Genomic DNA, 16,990 nt, shown 5'->3' with positions numbered 1-16,990 from the left:
TCCCTGTGCCTAACCACACTGCAATTTACTTTGATGTGAAGACCTCTAGAGAGATATTTAAGGAAATCTCCTCCCAGGCTCCCCTCCCTCCCTCATCTAACACACCTTTGCTACCTGGGACTTCAACTGGAGGATGGACCACGAGGGTGCACACCTGACTTCCTTCCACACTTGCTTCCTCTCTTACCTCCTCCCCAACATCCTCCAGACTAGAGATTGAGGCTCTCTCCTCTGTTCTCCTCTTCATTTTTTTCCTTTTTTTTAGCTTGCACACTTATTTATTTATTTATTTATTTGGCCACACCATGCGGCACGCGGGATCTTCATTCCCCGACCAGGGATCGAACCTGTGCCCCCTGCAGTGGAAGCGCGGAGTCCTAACCACCAGGCCGCCAGGGAAGTCCCTGTTCTCTTCTTTAGCTAAAGCCCTAAGATCAATTCTGTCAGGTTAGCTTCTTGAAATCTTAAAGAGAAAGTTAAAGACATCCAGAACATCCTTTTTCTTGATAGCGACTGTCTTTCAAGACTATTGCCTGGCTGAAAAATCTTATTTTCAATGTCAGAAGCTAAATACTACTTATCTCCTTCTCTGAATTTTTTTTTTTCTTTTTTTTCTCTGAATTTTTTTTCTTCGATAATTCTGACACCACTTTCAAGGCAAGCAGACGAATGCACTGATGAGGAAGGAGGTCACATGCACAGAAATGCAAAAGAGAAATGCAAGTAATCCTATTTTGAAAACTAGGATCCTGCTTACATCATTAAAAACTTCCTGTTTTGCTGAGGGTAAGTCCAAAATGTGTAAGCGGGTTCTTCGGGGTTTGATTCCTGCTTCCTCCCCAGCCTCATCTGGTCAAACTCCCAGCCTCACATTTTCTCAACAACCACACTGGACTTTTCTCAGTTCCTTCAACACATTTTGCTCAGGACCTTCATAATAGCTTTAGTGTAGCCTGGAAATCTCTTTGCCTCTCTCTCTGACCATCTCCTGTTCATTTCTCAGGTCTCAATTTAAAGGTCACTCAATTTAAAGGTCACTGAAATTTAAAGATTTCCCTGCCATGGCATCCCTCATATCATCTTGCACCTTTGGGACTATTTAATTATTTTAAATGGCATATTAAGTATCTCTGTTCCCCACTGGAACATCAGCTGCATGAGGGCAAGAATGCTCTCTCTTCTGTCCGCCTGACACAACCTTAGGTCATCATAATCTCTAACCTAGATCAGAATGATGAGTTCCTAAAATGCAAATCTTCTTGAAGTCCTTCCTCTTTTCACTCAGGTTAAAGTCAATCTCCTTTGTGCAGCTTCCAAGGCCTTGTGTGATCTGGCCCCATCTCTTCCCACTTGACTCCCCGTCCCCTTCCATGTTGATCTAGATTGAAACGTCTTTCAGGGTACTATAGGGGCTAAACCTTTGCCTACAAGTCTTCAGGTAAGTTATGCCCAATTTATGGTATAAACAACTTCATCCTTCAGCTCTTAGCCAAGAGCTGCTTTGATTGACGGATGGACTTGTCATCCATCCTGTTCTAGGTGCCAGGAACTGTGCTAAGTGCTGAGGAAACAAACAGCAAGAACAAGACAGACGGGGCCCCCAGTCTCCATGTTGTCTTCCCTGACCACCCTCAGCCCGAGGCTGGGTTCCATGTCTCTCCTCTGGGCTCCCCTGACTCTCTGAAAACCCCCTAGCAGTGCCTCATCATACTGCTGCAATGATTGTTTACCTGTCTGTCTCCCCTGCCAGCCCAGAAGCTATTTGTTGACTGAATCTAGGAAGCATCAAGGTCCTCAGCTTGGGGGTAGTTACAAGAAACAGGAAATGGCACGGAACGGATGAGGTGGGCCACAGACGCTGTGGGCAGGGGGTGCAGGGCAATGTAGACCGGGGGCAGGGACGGAAGCAAAGGAAACAGCAGAGGCCCCTGCTTCTCCTCCTTCCTCAGGGAGTTACAGAAAGTGTGGTCCGAGAAACGTGTTTGGAGCCATACACAAAAGGTCTGGCTGTATGACTCCGTTTATTCTGTTACCAGAATAGGTACACCCAAAGAGGTAGAATGTGGGTTGGTGGTTGCCAGGGGCTGGGGAGAGAGAGGATGGGGAGTGATAGATCAACGGGTACAGGGTTTTCTTTTGAGGTGATGAAAATGTTTTAGAAACAGGTAGAGGTGGTGGTTGCACAACATTGTGAAATGTAATAAAGGCCGCTGAATTGTACACTTTAAAAATGGTTAATTTTATTATGTGAATTTCACCTAAAGAAGGGAGGAAGGAAGGAAGGACTCAGAGCTGGAGTAAGGGGAGAGTGTAGGGACCATTTCTTTCCCTCTGCCAGTCCCTGATGAAGTCACAGTGACTCCTGGGACTCTGGGGCTGGCTGGGTCTGCTTTGACAGGAGAGTCTTCCAGGACATCTGGTTCTTCTCCAGGTACAGGTAAGCTTGGAACGCCTGGACACTGGCCCCTATGCACCCGGGCATGGGGCAAGAGCATCACAGTCTTCTCAGATGCAATGACTGGACGGCAGGCTTTCCTGGATGGGGCAGAAGAGGCGTGCTCCACACACACCTGCACCGAGAATTGGGTCTCGAAAGCCATAGTGAATAAGTGTGAGTGTTTGTCAGGGCATGAGATTGGTGTGTCTAGCTGAGGGGCAATGTGGTCAAAGGGAAACCACCCAAAGTGGTACTGTCCTCAGGTCCTTCTTCTGCCAACAAGTGGCTGTATAATCTTAAGCTAGTCACTTCTTGTTTCCCAATAAAAATAAAAGCTACAGCTATTGCTGGTGGGAAAGAGAAATGGTACAGCCACTCTGGAAGACAGTTTGGCAGTTTCTTACAGAACTAAATATACTCTTTTTTTAAAAAATTTTTGATTTATTGAAGTATAGTTGATTTACAATGTTGTGTTAGTTTCTGGTATACAGCAAATTGACTCAGTTATACATATATATAATAGTTTTTGGACTTCCCTGGTGGCGCAGAGGTTAAGAATCCACCTGCCAATGCAGGGGACATGGGTTCGAGCCCTGATCCAGGAAGATCCTATGTGCCACGGAGCAACTAAGCCCGTGTGCCACAACTACTGAGCCTGCTCTCTAGAGCCCGCGAGCCACAACTACTGAGCCTGCGTGCTGCAACTACTGAAGCCCGCACACCTAGAGCCCATGCTCCGCAACAAGAGAAGCCACTGCAATAAGCCCGCGCACCACAATGAAGAGTAGCCTCTGCTCGCTGTAACTACAGAAAACCTGTGTGCAGCAATGAAGACCCAATGCAGCCAAAAAAAATTTAAAAAAAAAATAGCTTACATTTGCTAATACCAAACTCACACTCCTTCCCTCTCCCCTCCCCTTTTCCCCTTGGCAACCACCAGTCTGTTCTCTATGTCTGTGAGTCTGTTTCTGTTTCGTAGATAAGTTCATTTGTGTCATATTTTAGATTCCACATGTTAAGTGATATCATATGGTATTTGTCTTTTTCTGACTTACTTCACTTAGTATGATAATCTAGAGATCCATCCATGTTGCTGCAAATGGCATTATTTCATTCTTTTTATGGCTGAGTTATATATATTTATATATATATATATATACATATATATATACACACACACACACACATACATACCACATCTTCTTTATCCATTCATATGTCAATGGACATTTAGGTTATTTCCAATACATACGTATCTACCAATAATTACCTTAAATGTTGATGGACTAAATACTCCCATCAAAAGACATAGAGTGGCAGACTGGATAAAAAAAACAAGAGCCTAGGCTTCCCTGGTGGCACAGTGGTTGAGAATCTGCCTGCCAATGCAGGGGACACGGGTTTGAGCCCTGGTCTGGGAAGATCCCACATGCCACGGAGCAACTAGGCCCCTGAGCCACAACTACTGAGCCTGTGCTCCGCAACAAGAGAGGCCACGATAGTGAGAGGCCCGCACACCGCGATGAAGAGTGGCCCCCGCTTGCCACAACTAGAGAAAGCCCTCGCACAGAAACGAAGACCCAACACAGCCAAAAATAAATAAATAAATTAATTAATTAATTTAAAAAAAAAGTAACAAATCTTCAAGTACAATTGGTGTCTTTAAAAAAAACAAGAGCCTGCATTAAACATACTCTTTATGAACCCACAATGGTGCTCCTAGGTATTTATCCAAGCAAGTTGAAAAGTTATGTCCACACAAAACCCTGTACATGGATGTTTACAGCAGCTTTATTTATAATTGCCAAAACTTGGAAGCAACCAAGATGTCCTTCAGTAGGTGGATGAAGAAAGAAACTGTGGCACATCCAGACAATGGAATATTCTTCAGCGATAAAAAGAAATGAGCGATCAAGCCACAAAAAGACATGGAGGAAACTTGAAAGCATATTGCTAAGTGAAAGAAGCCAGTCTAAAAAGGCTACATACTGTGTGATTCCAACTATATGACATTCTGGAAAAGGCAAAACTATGAAGATAGTAAAAAGATCAGTGGTTGCCGAGCGTTCAGGGGGAGGGAGGGAGGGATGAATAGGCAGAGCACGGAGGACTTCTAGGGCAGTGAAAGTACTCTGTATATTATAATGGTGGGTAAACGGCATTATACATTTGTCCATAGAGCGTACAACACTGAGAAAACCCTAATGTAAACTGGGGACTCTGCGTGGTCATGACGTGTCAGTGTGGGTTCAGGGACTGACTGTAACCACGCCGGTGGGGGATGTTCATGGTGGGGAGGCTGTGTGTGTGTGTTGGCGGGGGGCAGAGGGTATATGGGAACTCTCTGTACTTTCAGTTTTGCTGTGAACCTAAAACTGCTCTAAAAAATTAAGTCCATTTTTAAAAAGGGACCTAAAAAAATACAGGCTATCGCTGTTGAGTGCTTACTCTGCACCAGCAGAGTACTGAGCACTGCACACCCACTCTGCCTTTAGTCCTCACAACCATCCCCAGGTTACAGATGGGGACGCTCAGGCTCTGAAGGATGGGTGACTCGTCCAAGGGCACCCAGCTGGTCATTGAAGAGCCCCAAGCGACTCTGTAGCACCTATCCTTGGCTACCTTTCTGCCTCAGTTGACTGTCCAAATGGTAATGATGACGACAGCATCCCCGCCTGGGAGGTTGTGAGCGTTAAATGAGCCCTGGGTGAAAAGGTCCTTTGTAGGGGTTTTCACAGAAGTTATTATTTGATTAAGTTGCTGTGTAAAGGGTATGTGTAATAAGCTCTTGGAAAGAAGAGTTCAGTTAAAAGCAAGGGTGTGGCCTTTCTCAGACCTGTGGGAACAGGAGGTGTATAGGTTGTGGAGGTGCCAGGGCTCTCACCTCCTCTCCACGTGCTCGGGGGTCCTGGTGGCAGCCGGGGCCATCCCAACCCACTCCCTGCACATCGAGCCCAGGACCCAGCCCTCAAGCAGCAGTGAGGTAGAGCGCAAAGGAACTGGGGCGTCCCCTCCCTATTTTTCACGCTCAGGATGGAGCACAGAGCTGACTGACCCCGAGGGATCTAGCACGCCGCTAGCAACCATTTAAAGCCATTCAAGCCTTTAAATCCCTGTTGGGTCACTCATTAGCTGAGTGAACTTGGACGAGTTACTCAACCTCCCTGAACTTCCATTTTCTCATCTGCAAAATGAGGATAACTCCATAGGGTTATTGGAAGGATTATGTGAGATAATGTACTTAAGGTGACTCAAACCTAGTAAGCCCTGCATGATAATTATGTCATGGTTATGCAGCCATCCTTCCTTATTACGACACGACTGAGGTGGAACCCAGAGAGTGCGAGCAGCTCGTTCCAGGCTACACAGCCGGTTTGCAGCAGGCCTGGGCTTCCTCTGCAATCATTTCCACCCCTGCCTTGGTCAGGCCTTTTCTGAGAATCCCTCACAGATCAAACAAATCGATAGCCTGCATTTCACACCCCGGTCAGTAGCCCCCTGCCCCCATTTGGCAATGGAATTATAAAACCACAGGCTGTTACTTTTTCCTGGCTATGCCACCAGTTTGCAAACTGGGATGATTTCCTTGAGTTCCTCAGTGCTGAGCTCCGCCCCCTTCATCTGAGATGGGCCTCCCTGTGGGCTCCAACAGATCAGCACACCTCTCCCTCTCCAAGAACAATATTAGCATTCCAGAGCCCCTGGCCTGCTCATCCTGCAGCCAGAATCAGTATCCAGACACCCACACCCCCAACTCTCCTGAGTGGACCCAGACTCATCAGTATTTCTCTGACTTGGTGACACCTTATCCCCTTCTCAAAAGTGCTGCCTGACCTACAGGTCTTTTATACAATTAAAGTGAATTAAAAGTATGTAATTCTGTTTGGAACATTTCGCAACAGCCCTGCAGATAATGACAGACAACTCTGCGTTGTGAAGCAGAGCCGGGAGCTCTGGCTCCCGTCAAAGCTGGCTCTGATACCCCAAAGCCAGGCATTCGGTGGCCAGCATTCTCTGCCCTGGACAGATCTCCCTGAGGCATTCTCTGCTACTCTGAAACCCCTGCTTCCTCCCGTCCCCACCTCCCACCATTTCAGAGCCCTCGCACCCCATAACCACTGCCTCATAAGCCATCACTCCTCCCCCTTCCCTGTGCCACAGGGCCTGCTGACGGGGCCACCCCATGGCCCCAAGGAGCAGGTGTGAGCGGGTGACTGGTTGAGGGTAGGGATATGGCGCTGTGGAGACCCTGAAGGGGTCCTCGCCTGCCAGGCCGAGCTGGGAGATCCATGGAGGGTCCCCAGGAATGACCACTAGCACTTAAGCTGGCCTCCAGCTGTTCCAAGCACTTACCAGACAGTTACCTATTAAGCAGATACTATTATTACCCCTACCTTTAGAGATGGGTAAATTGAAGCCCAGAGAGGCTAAGTAACTTGTCCAATGCCACACAGCTTGAAACTGGCAGAGCAGAGATGTGGGCCCATCATTTGGGCCCGGGTGCCATTGGAACACGGGAACTGGCTACCCCCTAAGCTAATCCCACCCACGCAATCACCTCTCCCCTCTGCCACTGACAGGTGCCTTCTGTGTTATCTGCAGTTACATCTTCGAGACACGGCTGGGTTCTCTCTGCAAGTCAGGACAAGCGCACAGGGTGGCTGGCCACAGGTTGAAGGCCCTCTGCCTGCTTTCCCCGCCCTCAGACCCAGCCTCACCCCAGCCTGGGAACCCTTCGAGGGTGCTATGATCTGAATGTTTGTGTCCCCCCAAAATTCAAATGTTGAAGCCTAATCCCCAAGGTGATGGTATTAGGAAGTGGGAACTTTGGGAGGTGATTAGGTCATGAGTGGAATGAGCTCCCTTGTAAAACCGGCCCCAGAGACACCCCTTGCTTCCTTTCACCAGGTGAAGACACAGCAAGAAGTCAGCTGCCTGAGGCCCTGGGAGGGCCCTCACCTGACCATGCTGGCACCCTGATCTTGGACTTCCGGCCTGCAGAACTGTGAGAAATAATTCCTGATTTTATTTATTTATTTATTTTTTATAGATTTGTTTATTTAATTATTTATTTTTTGGCTGCATTCGATTTTCATTGCTGCAAGCGGGCTTTCTCTACTTGCAGCGAGCGGGGCCTACTCTTCGTTGAGGTGCGCGGGTTTCTCATTGCGGTGGCTTCTCTTGTCGCGGAGCATGGGCTCTAGGCGTGCAGGCTTCAGTAGTTGCGGCACATGGGCTCAGTAGTTGTGGCTCGCGGGTTCTAGAGCGCAGGCTCAGTAGTTGTGGCGCACGGGCTTAGTTGCTCCGCGGCATGTGGGATCTTCCGGGACCAGGGCCCGAACCCGTGTCCCCTGCATTGGCAGACGGATTCTTAACCACTGCGCCACCAGGGAAGTCCATTCCTGATGTTTATAAGCCACCCAATCGGTGGTATTTTGTTATAGCAGCCCCAGTGGACTAAGAGAAATGGTTTTGTGCAGGCACCTCGCTGCCAGGATGACCTGGCCGGGTCTGTGACCAGCTGCCTTGCACACCCCATGCAGACCTGGCAGTCAGCCCCAAGGCAGCAGGTCCCAGGTCAGGCCTAGAAGCTCCCGCAACCCTAGGAGAGGCTGCCCGAGACCTTGTCCTGGGCCTGCTACTTGCCTTGGGGCTCAGCTTGCAGATGGGGCCGTGGGAGGTGGGTGGGGACTGAGGGAAGGCACTGCCTCTGGCTCCGCCCTACCTGCCCCCCTCCCCAGCTCTCCCTGTCTGCACCAGCTGCCCCAAGCCCCTGCCGCCTGCTCTCATGCCCTTTCTCATCCAGTCAGACCTTCTCTCGTCTCATCAAAACACACAGCCTCAGTTCACGTACATCTAATGAGGAAAGGCCTGCACCACCGCTCAGCACAGGGCCTGCCCACAGCCAAGCAGTCCAGTCCTGCCCCTGGCCTCTGCTCCATGGCTCCTCCACCGCCCGGTAAGGGCGGCCCCTTTAGGCCCGCTGCCATTGGCAACACTCTTCTGCCTCCTCTCTATCTGGCAAACGTTTTCTTATCCTTCAGAGCCCAGCAGAAGTGTCACCTCAGGTAGTGTCACCCAGGCAGGGGGGGAGCCTCCACCCCAGCTGCTACTTCTCAGACCATGAACCGAGAGGTCTTGAGGCTGTTGATTTGTTTGATGTCCCTAGACTGATCTCCCCAAGGATGGGTACTCATCTCTTCTTTTTTCCTTTGGATTACTTTAAAAAAATTCACATTACACAAGTAATCTGTGAATATGTGCATACTGTAAAAAAAAAAGTTAGAACAATACACAAAAAGCATAAGCCCCGACTCCCTTCCCATGGTTAATAGTTGTGTGAGTTTCTTTCTCTCTATATAAATTGATTTAGTATCTTTTCCCATAAATGAGATTAACCTATAGGTGTTGTTCTATGGCTCGCTTTTTTCACTTGATCATAGATTATGCGTGTGGTAGGCAGAATAATGGCCCTTCTCCCAAAGATGCACACGTCCTAATCCCCCAAATCTGTGAATATGTGACCTTCCGTGGCAAAAGGGACTTTGCAGGTGTGATTAAGTTAAGGATCTTGAGATGAGCAGGTTATCCTGGGTCATCTGGGTGGTCCCCGTGTAATCACAGGGTCTTTATAAGAGGGAGGCAGGAGGGTCAGAGAAAGATCGATTTGAACATCTTACACTGTTGGCTTTAAAGATGAAGGAAGGGGCCACAGCCAAGGAATGAGGTGGCCTTTAGAAACTGGAAAAGACAAGGAAATGGATTCTTCCCTGGAGCCTCCAGAAGGAATACAGCCATGCAGACATCTTGATTTTAGTCTGGTGGGATTTCTGACCTACAGAACTATAAGAAAATAAATACGTGTTATCTTAAGCCAGTTCGTTTGGGGGTAATTTTCTACAGCAGCAGTAGGAAACTAATATGGTGGGTATACAGCTGAGATAAACAATAATATTTATGGCAGTAATTAGTATTTATTGAGTATATACTATATGCCAGATGCTGTTCTAGTGCTTTGGGTGGTATATTAGTGTGCTAGGGCTGCCATAACAAAATACCACAGACATTTATTTTCCCAGGGTTCTGGAGGCTAGACGGCCACGATCAGGGTGCCCACAGGATTCATTTCTCCTTCGGCCTCTTTCCTTGGCCACCCTTTTGCTACCTCTTCACATGGTCTTTTCTCTGTGTGCCCATTTCTTTGTCTTTTCCTCTTCTTGCAAGGACACCAGTCATATTGGATTAGGGCCAATGGCCTCATTTGAACGTCATCACCCCTTATAGGCCCTGTCTCCAAATAATTTCTGAGGTACCGGGAGGTTAGGGCTTCAACATGTGAATTTGGTGGGGGACACAATTCTACTCATAACATGTGAGATAATTCTCATTCAATTTCCACAGTAACCCAGTGAATTAGAAGCATTATTATCACAATTTTACAGATAAGAAAACAGGCCCAGAGTGGTTAAGTTACTTCCCCAAATTTACACAGCAAATAAGTAGCAAGGCCAGGTCTGGGAATCACCTGTTCATATCCTTTGCCCATTTTTCTATGAGGGAATTATCTGCTGTTTTAGGTTTGCAGGTGCACGGGTGCTCAGGAAGCATTGATTAACGAATGAATGAGTGGGAGTAGCTCCCAGGACTCCTAGAAGAACATGGGCCAGGCTGGGCTGAGCCTGAAGGCTGCTCGTGCCCACACCTCCCCAGGCTGGCAGGGAATGCCTCCAGGGGAAAACCAAAAACCAAGCAGGAGGTGGGTGGCCAGGAGGGGTGGTGGGGGAGGGATGGTGCCACCCTCTGTTCACCAACTGAGCACACTCCTGGGAGACTTTCTGGACGAGGGGGATGGTCTGGTTTCTCTTAACCCTCAAGGAACTGCGGCAGACAATTTTGTAGCTTGAGGTGTTCCGCGGACAGTGTTGGGATGCTAGTGTCAAATCACTCCACCTGTAGCTCCAGATTCCGGATTTCAGTTACTCAGATGTCCTCAGAGAACTCCTCTTCAATATGGACAATCCAGGCCAGTTGCAGAGGAGGGATGGCCAGTGGCTTGGCCAGCTGTCTCTTGGACACAGGTGGCTGACCAACACTCATGGCCGAGGGCTTGCCTTGACCTGGCCGAACAACTCATTCTGGTCACTGTGGCAAAGGAGACAGCTGCCCATGAGGCCCAGGCAGGTCTTTGGCTGGCCGCCCAAATCAATGGGAATGCCCCAGTTACCTCTCGGGGACAGCAGATAAAGATGGCCTCAGAGCACTCGGCCCTCAGAGCGTGGAGCTCCAGCAGACCCTTCCCACATCAGACTCTCAGCTGGCTGTGGTCCAGGGGCCACCACACAGCCCACCATCGCTGCTTCTTGACCTCTTCTCTCCACTCCATCCCAGTCTGTATCAGCAGCAGGTAGAGACACTCAGCAACAACTTTATCTTGATCCAGTATGGTACTCATAGAGGGGAATTCGAGGGCCAAATAGAAGCTAAGAGAGTTGCCATTTCATCATAGGCTCTTGGTGTGAAAAAGCGTAAATATCACGTAGCCCCATTCTTCCCACTCAGCATTACAGGAGTTGAATTTCCTATATAACATCCCCAGGGCAGAACGATTACCCAGCCTTTGCTTGAATGCCTCCAGTGATGGGGAGCTTACCTCTTTACAAAGCAGCTGGTAAGATCCCCAGGCAGGTCCCACAGCTGGAGAGTTCATCCTTACATTGGGCCCTCCTTACACCGTAACCCATCTGCTTGCTGCTTCTTCCACCCGTCATCCCCACAGAAGATGGCCATTCCCCGTTCCTCATGGCTCTTCAGAGATTTGAAGGCAGCAAATGGGTCTCTTCCTCTAAGAGAAAAGTTATGGGGTTTAGCAGGAGGAAAGAGATCCAGCCCTGTCAACCCTCAGGGAAGGTCTGCCCTGAGTTTCAGGCCCACTACAGAATGGCTTTGCTTTACCGACCTTCTCTATGAACCCGCATGTGGGCCCAGGGCAAGAGTGTGGTGGGTCTCTAGGGCCTTTGGACTGCAGACACATAGCCTTGCTGGCTGGGAAGGCCTCAGCCCACTGTCTGAGTCTCAGTGGAGTGTTTCTGGGTCCCTAGGGCTTGGAGATAGGGACGCAACACCCCACAGACAGCACTGACCTTGGAATTTGACCGCCCGGCTCCCTGTTCTGGTTTCACCACCTCTGAAGCTTCAGTTTCTGAGCTTTAGTTTCCTCCTCTGTAAAAGGGGGAAATATCGTGTTGTTGTGAGGATCAAATGACATCACATATGGGAAAAAGCTTTGTCGACCAAAACATGCTCTGCAAATGAGTAACCAATTCTAGTGGTTAGCAAAGGGGGTGCGGGGCTTGGAGTTTCTTTGCTCTGGGCCTTCCTAGGGGGTGAGTGTTGAAGCAGAGTTGGTTTAAAGGGGGCTTTGGACTCCTACTCAAGCCCTGTGGCTAGTCCTTGGTACCCTAGGGGGCTCCCCACTGTGGGGCTCACAGCCCCCCATCCTGCATGACACCTGCAGGGCCTCTGTGCCCATGTCTCCAGGAGTGGGTTCTGGCCCAAGTGCCTCAGCCCTGCTTTGGAGACCTGGAGAGAGCGGGTAAGCCTCACGAGGTCAGGGTTTGGGATGGGGGCCAGGCGGGAGGTACAAGGTAGGGCCCCCTGTCTTTCGGTTGGTTCTCCTCTCTTCTCAGGAGACCCCAGGGCTGCCTGCCCAGAGCTGCACATGCATGGCCTTCAATTTAGACAGAGGCTAATTCTAATTCCCCAGTAGAACGGGTTTATTGAGAGAAGCAATGGAGGATTGGGAGTCGGGGCCCAGCCTGATGACAGTGGAGGAGTGTGGAATGAGGAGGTCTCATCTAATCCAACTCATCATTGGACAGATGGGCCCCTGGAGGGGAGGGCTGTCCCAGCCCAGTAAAGGGGGGCTAGATTTGCTGTGTTGGGGACTCCTGCGTCCCAAGCCAGGGCTCTTTCCCGGCAGCTTCCGTGGGTCTCTGCAGACTCTGTGCTTCCAGCCTGCGGCCCGTGACTCCAGCCTGTCTTCTGGCAGGCCTGAGCCCTGTGACCGGACAGAGATGGCTGCCGCCCTCACCCTCCTGGTGTCACAGGAGCAAGAGGCCAGGAACCTCCACAAATAGCAGCATGTTGCCACCTGCCTAACCGCAATCCGGTTTATCCTGAGTTGGCAGACGCACCAGTGGGACGTACTTCCCAGGCGGGGCCAGGCTGGGCAGCCCCGTCCTTCCTCATGCCACAGGCGGCCAATGCGGGTGGGGGGAGTGCGGGGGGGAAGGGGAGACGGGTCTGGATTATCTGGGGGGGTGTGAGATGAGGTGGGGGGCAGGCAGCTTGTTTCAGCGGAGGCACATCCCCACCCCAAGATGGTAGCATCCATTCCAGGGGGCAGCAGTGCTGCCGGCAGGGGCGTTCGCCCGGCTGGTGCCAGAGACAGGGCAGGTGCCGGGCTGTGACGGTGGCCTCCCCTCTCTGCCTGTCCATCCGCTCCGCTTGGGCTCCCCAGCTATAACGCAGAAACAAGTCCCATCCCTTACCTGCCCGGGGGGACACTGAGCCGGAGTGAGGTAATGTCGGCGTGGCTCAGCCCTCCATTGAGAGACGCAGCCTCTAAACACAAGTCTACATTTACTGCCTAGAGCTCTGCTTGGCTCCCTCTGGGGCCCCTGCTGCTTCCTGGCCGCCTGGAGACCCGGGAGCTAGGCCAGTGTGCACGCTGCCCAGGCCCGTCCTAGGCATGGGAGAGGGAGCTCCCAGCACCCAGCACCCAGCTTTCTGGGCCCCCCGGCCCTTGGCCTGGATTAACTCCTCACAGCCCATTGTTCAGGGTTCAAGGAGCCGCCCGCTCCTGGCATTCTGGTTCCACCAGGAGTCTGGGCGGCCAGGCGTGGCCAGGGCCTAATGAGCAGGGTGTGCCCCGAGGAGTCGTTAGGAACAGGGTGACAGCTGTGGGCAGGTCCCCACCCTCGGCCGTCGGGCGGGCCGGCTTGCACAACAGTCACCTGTGCTGCAGACACCACGTGGCATCCTTGCCAAACGTTTATTTTTAAAAAACAAATACTCAGCTTTGGCGGTAGGGGCGGAGAAGGTTTCTAAATATTTAAAAGACATCATGCCAGCACTTTTGAACCCCCAAATCTATTGTATTGGGAAAGATGATTCAAGTTTGTAAAATTGCTCCCAATTACAAACAGGGTAGAACGCCAAACCCATACCTAGGTTCTTGTCTCCCTCAGCTTGTCCCTTCCCCATGATTTTAAAAGGAAAAATTTCTGCAATCACTGGGCGATTGTGGGCAGGTGGGCCTCACACTGCGGCCATCCTCCACACCTGGGTCAGGATGGGCTTCCTGATCTCTGCTCTCTGCTCTCTGCGGGCAAACGTAACTGCCCGTTGTCCTTTCCTGGGTTGAAAAATGCTGGCAGGAGGGTGGATTCCTGGGCCTGCCTGGGTTTCATGATAGGGCTGTCACCTAAGATCTTCAGCAGCTCATGGAGTTCGAGACCAAATCAGTCCTCCAAGTAACGACCAAGTGGACTCAAGATGCTGTGTGTTTCTGTGTGTCTTCTCTGTTTTCCAGAAGCAGGTCTCCTGCCTGGTAGCAGGACTTAGTCTGATGGACACAGGGGGCCTGTCGAGAACGATGCTGAAGTACGTGTGAGTGTGTAAGTGTGTGTACGTGTGTGTGCACGCCGGGAGTCTTGCATCCCGGGTCCTGCTGTCAGCTGGGAGGCTTCCAGCTTAGAAATGGGACTGTGGAATCAGAGGGCTCAATGGGAGAGCTGTGGGGAAGACAAGCGCAGGTGGGCCTGAGAAGAACACTGCGATGGTAGCAACGTGTTCCAGAAGCTGGGTGGATGCTGCTGGGTCTAGCAACATAGGGAGAGCCTGGGGACACCAGACTTCCAGTGGGGTGGGGCCCAGAATATAGGCTGTTCCTCTAGAATCTCTTTCCAGTATCGTAAGCACTGGGGCCACAGCGAGGGCATCTGCTGAAATTCAGCCAGTCGGCCATCTCCATCATCAAGCAGCTTCGCCGTGCACCACGGCAGGCTCTGAGGATACCCAGAGATTAGCCATCTCTGGTCGGCCCAGATTCAGGTCTCACTCTAGCCCAGATCTCTCTGCTGAGCCCCAGACCCTGTCGAGCTGCCCACCTGACACCACTCATCCAGTCTTCACAGGGCTGCAGGGCGAACACCATTGCCTCTGCTAGAAATGCCGGGGGGATAAAAGAGAATGCAAACCTCGCCTCTGCCCACCCCCATCCCCCCAGTCCCTGTACTCCAGACACAACAGCTCCTTCAGGCTCTGGGACAAGCCAAGCTCATTCTTCCATCCACCTCTGCAACACACTGTAACTGCTATCCGTCCCTCCATTTTTTCAATTTATTTCAGAAAAATTAAGATCTCACCTTCCCTCTTCTGGGGAGCATTCTGCAGTCAAGCCCTTCAAATCTGTCTCAGTGGAGGGAGTTTCCATCACCAGCAAGCAAGGGAAGAGGGTCGTTGGAAAGACCTGGAGGTTGATTGTTAGAGCAGACGACTGCCATGGGTGGCGGGGGGAGGGTCAGAGTAGAACATCTAGAAGTATCTTCAGTCTTACAAATGAGACAGTTCTACATTGTGATGGAGTGAGGTAAGGGGGGCAGGGGCTGTGCCTAATTTAGCAGGAGACCTTGGGCAAGTCCACTCCCCATTCTGAGCCTCCATGTTCCCATTGACAAAATGGGAATGATGAGTCCCGCCTCTCAGGGTGTTATGAGGACCAAACGATATATACCCCTTATGAAAGTTTTTAACACGGACCTGACCCATAGGAGATGCTTAATAAGTGCCAGCTCTTTTTCCCCTTCTCTCAAGGCAGCAGTCCACTGCAAAGGCCGGGAGAGTCTAGAGGTGCCCCCAAAGCATTTACATCCCCCAGGGCACTTCTGGGACGATGAGGAGGTAGAGGGACTAATCAGCAGGAACTGTGACAACCGGGCATTAAGAAATTGCCAGCACTGTGGCCATCCTGCTGGTCTCTTAATTAGCCCGAGTTAATGAACAGCATGATTCATGATTTGCTGCTTCTCAGTGATGCCCTTTCTGCTTGCCTTCCTCCCACCTTGGCGCGACTGTTGCCACCCCCATCCCACTGTCCGCATCACCCGCCAGCCACGCAGCAGGCCTAGACGTCAGCCACATGTGGGAGGAGGGGGTCGACTCTCCTTGGCCTCCTGGGCCCCCAGCCCTGCCCCTGTCTGGTTCTTGGACCAGCTGAGCCCAAGGGAAGTCCCAGCGGGTGCTGAGGAGCTCTGTGTAGGAAGCCCTGAGTTAGCCTCCCGACAGGGGTGACAGATGATGGACTTGGCCAGGGCCACATAGTGTGTTAGGGGTGGAGCTCAGGCTAGTGCGCTGAGGCCTCGGGTGCAGGGACTCAACACGCTCCCCTCACCTACCTCCTTCCTTTGGCCCTGCCGCACACAACTGAGGCAGGGCCTTGTCTGTACAAACCTCTAGGGGGCTGGCTGGCCCAAGTTCTCAGAAAATGGGTTCATGGAAGAGGTCTCCTGAATCTTCCAGCTCCATCCCTCTCTGTCCTCTGGGGAGCCGAGGTGGGCAGAGACCTAGGAAGTTTAAAGGGTCCACCGTGTTCCTCAGCCCTACGGCGGTACCCACTTACTTGTCCACGGCCACCCGTACCACTTTCCATGCCTCGATTTACCTTGCCTCTTTTAGTTCAAGGACTACATAAATATTATGAAATTAACTTGTTTGTGTTTGACTCCTCATGAGTAAGGTTTGTTAGGTTGTACATGGTAGCATCTTTTGTTTGTTTCTTTAAATTGTGGTAAAATACACATTACATAAAATTTACCATCTTAACCGTTTTAGGTGTACAGTTCAGTAGTGTTAAGTATATTCACATTGTTGTGCAACCAATCTCCAGAATTTTTCATCTTGCAAAACTGAAACTCTAGACCCATTAAACCCAGCTCCGCATTTCTCCATCTCCCGAGCCTCTGGCAACTGGTTCTTTTTGTTTTTTATTGAGGTATACTCTGCATATAGTGAGATGCATAGATCTTAAGTGTAAAACCCGATGAGTTTTGACAGATACATATATGTGTAACCACATCTCCAAACAAGATATAGCATCTTTCCATCACCTCGCAAACTGGCCTTATTCTCCTTTCCTTTTTCTTTTTTTAAAAAAAGTTTTATTAACGATAATCATAATCACCATGTTGTACATTAGATCCCCAGAACTTTTCTGTCAATCCCCACCTCCTTCTCCGAGGCAACCAATGTTCTAATTCCTATCATTATAGGTTAGTTTTGCTTGCTCTAGAACTTCATATAAATGACCTCATACTATATGTACTCTCTTGTGCTGGCGTATTTCTTTTAACATAATATTGTTGAGATTCATCTATGTAGCATCTATCAATACAGGCACACCTCGGAGATCTCACAGTTTCAGTTGCAGACCACTGCAATAAAGCGAATATTGCAATAAAGCGAGTCACATAAATTTTTTGGTTTCTCAGTGCA

At 50.3% G+C, this 16,990-nt stretch overlaps 1 long non-coding RNA gene across 2 annotated transcripts; it reads right to left on the bottom strand.

Moving 5' to 3' along the window:
• Window positions 1-627: 627 nt before the first annotated feature.
• Window positions 628-13,239, bottom strand: LOC309644331. 2 transcript variants are annotated; one of them, XR_014254373.1, is made up of 3 exons: window positions 12,988-13,239; window positions 11,578-11,656; window positions 628-11,279 (listed from the first exon to the last, which is right to left on the bottom strand). It is a non-coding gene; the product is annotated as an uncharacterized lncRNA (long non-coding RNA). The 2 variants fall into 2 exon arrangements; XR_014254374.1 differs by having other exon boundaries at window positions 628-10,826; window positions 11,088-11,279; window positions 11,578-13,220.
• Between the last annotated feature and the right edge of the window lie 3,751 nt (window positions 13,240-16,990).

The sequence above is a fragment of the Balaenoptera physalus genome (genome assembly GCF_965194825.1).
Source record: "Balaenoptera physalus genome assembly, chromosome: 15".
NCBI lineage: Eukaryota > Metazoa > Chordata > Mammalia > Artiodactyla > Balaenopteridae > Balaenoptera > Balaenoptera physalus.
This window is presented reverse-complemented; position numbering and strand designations above follow the sequence as displayed.